This window comes from Tupaia chinensis, unplaced genomic scaffold (assembly GCF_000334495.1).
Source record: "Tupaia chinensis unplaced genomic scaffold, TupChi_1.0 Scaffold000199_1, whole genome shotgun sequence".
In the NCBI taxonomy this organism is placed as follows: domain Eukaryota; kingdom Metazoa; phylum Chordata; class Mammalia; order Scandentia; family Tupaiidae; genus Tupaia; species Tupaia belangeri.
Genome location: NW_006159674.1, coordinates 3,899,961 through 3,902,826, shown reverse-complemented (window position 1 = coordinate 3,902,826; position 2,866 = coordinate 3,899,961). Strand labels below are relative to the sequence as shown.

At 40.4% G+C, this 2,866-nt stretch overlaps 1 protein-coding gene across 6 annotated transcripts in view; it reads left to right on the top strand.

Moving 5' to 3' along the window:
* Positions 1 to 2,866, top strand: part of RHOBTB1 (Rho related BTB domain containing 1) — a 146,038-nt gene that overhangs the window by 119,020 nt on the left and 24,152 nt on the right. The window lies entirely within an intron of this gene.

Here is a 2,866-nt window from a genome sequence, read left to right as displayed (position 1 = left end):
TTGAACTTGTAATTGCAAAAAAAAAAAAAAAACAAGAAAGAAAAAGAAGAAAGAAAGAACAAGAAACTCCTTTATAAAAATATTTCTAGTGGTGGCCCAGCAGGTGGCATGGTGGTTAAGGTACTGGACTCCCATGTGGTTGACCACAATTTGAATCCCAGATCTGATGGCTTGCTTCCTCACTTTCTTTCTCTCCCTTTCTCTCTCTGTCTGTCTCTGCTGAGCACACATGCCCTATACCAAATTAAATAATAATGATTAAAAAATTAATCTTTAAGAAATATTTCTAGTGGTTGTATTTCTAACATGTCACAAATTCAAAATACAACATGAAGTACGATTTGTTTCAGTATGTATAAAGTAGATACCAATATTGGAGAGAAATAAGTTTTTATAAACCTGTGTTCTCTCAAATTACATTCATAAAAGAGAATTTCATGTGGTTTTTTGGTGTCTGTATTTTTTGCTTTTCCAAATCTTTGACAATAACACCTTTCTTTGCTGTTTGCCTAATGAACTTGTCACAAAATGTTATATAGACACAGGATTTTATGCTCTCACAGCAAAAGCAAATGGTACTGTGGCTAGACAATTTCTAATGTTCTAACTATGCATAGATCTTATGCACCTAGGAAGTGCATAAAATTTATAAAGACATTTCACATTCAATTTTCACATTCCTTCCATTCTTAAATGCATAGAACAGTGGACTAGGAACTGCATATAGGGACTCAAATGGAGTGAAAGAAGACCCAGTGGATGCCAGACTGTCCCTGGGCTCGGGGACTTCCTGGATAGAAGAGGTTCTGATCATCAGGCCTCCAACTAGGATGTGTGGAGGACTGGAGGAGAGCTGTAGAACTGTGGAGGAGACTGGAGGGGTCAGTGCCTTCTGTAGAGCAACTGAGATACTATTTCATGAGAGTGTTGGTTGGTACGTGAGCTGAGTCTTAAAGAGTTTCATCAGTTCATAAATTTCAAAACAGTTCTAAGAACAGGAAACACAGCATGCTGGCCAGAGCAATTTTTTTGTTTTTGTTTTTGTTTTTTTTGAGAGATTTTTGCTATAGGACGCATGTGCTCGCCAGACAGAGAGAGACAGAGAGACAGAAAGTGAGAAATCACCCCCCAGGGGGGGATGGTCACGCCGCAATCCCTTCTCCTCCATTCTCCTCTCGGGATCTTGGGCACACACGCACAGGTGTCTGGCGTGAGTTTTAAGCTACCGGGTCGAGGACACGAACCACGGTCAACTACGTGGGAGTCCAGCAACACAGCCATAACGCTAACTGCTGGTTCCCTGCCAGAGCAATTCTTGAAGTTCAACCTTCTTTCCTGCACTTCTCCTTTGCCAGCCCTCTAACTTCTCCTCTTTTCCACCCAGGTCCTCAAATTCAAATTCCAGTATCACCTCTTTTCTCCTAAGACCCAGGGCCTGTCATATGCATGGCCTTTGGTGTTGAATACCAAATATTTATTTAAGAAGATCAATTCCTGGAAACAGCAGATGGCATCATGGTTACATCACTGGACTCCCGCATGGCTGACCTCAGTTCAAGTCCCAGACTTGGTGGCTCGAAACTCACACTGGGCATGTGTGCATGCATGCCAAGAGATCAGGAGGAGAGTGGAGGAGAAGGGATTTCAGTGTGGCCATCCTCTACCCCAGGGAGTGATTTCTCACTTTCCCTCTCACTGTCTCTGCCTCTCTCTCTCTTGTGAGCATACATGTGCCATGACAAAAACCTCTTAAAAAAAAGAGAGAGAGAGCATTGTTTCCTAGGAGTATGTCTCAGAATCAAGTGTGTTTGTGAAGAGTGTAACGCCACATCACACGTGCTTGTGTTCTAGAATCCTGTTCCTTTCCCATGGTTATTTCATAACCAGGGCCCTGTGCTGTTTATATGGCTTCCAAAAATTTGAACTCCCTGGGCCTTGAGTGCTAACCTAAAGGATGCGGACTTTATTCAATGGGCTTTCTGGAATCAGAGAAAATTAAAACAGGATTGCCCCCAAGTCATACTTGCTTTATGTAAGTGATGAGGACTGAGGGCTAAAATGCAGAGAGTGTGAAGTAAGACCACCTAAGAAGATCATTGCACCAGAGCGAGTAACAAAAAGTAACAGGTGATGAAGGCCTGACCAAGAGACTGGAGGAAAAAGAAAGGGAGAAATATGAGAGGGAGTCCATGAATCCGAGAGGGGAGACTTAATGAGTTACTGGATGTGGATTATTTAACTAAGAATGGGCAAGTCCAGACTAAATATCTTCTCAGCAATTTGCAAATGTGATCTTAGACATACTCTTTACACTTTCATCTTCACTTTCCTCAGAATAGAGAACAAAAACCACCTCATAGGATTATTGAGAGGCTCAAAAATATAGATAAATAGATATAGATAGATGCATTTTAAAGTTACAAAGCAACATTTAAACATAGATGATGTTGATAATAAAGATGATGATGATAAAAGATGCTGACAATGGTGACATCTAACAATTAGCAAGCATTTACTGTGGACCAAGTACTCTGCTAAACACATCATCTTATTTAAGCCTTTCAGTAGTCCTTTATGATATTGATACTTGTTACTATCACTCCTATTTTACAGATGGAAAAACCAAGGCTGAAAGAGGTTAAGTAACTAGCCTTTGATCAAACAGCTAGGCAAAAGCTGATACTAACCCAACTATTCAGTTCCTACTTAGAAGCACTTGTTTTTCCTGAATTCATCACTCCTTTATATCTGAAAAGCTTGAGGGTGGTAATTTTTTCAAGAACTTTAGTAAAATCCTGAATAGGATTTCAAATGTATAATTCCGTTGAGTGCTTAGGCAGACCCTAGTTGCTAATTTGGTTATTTA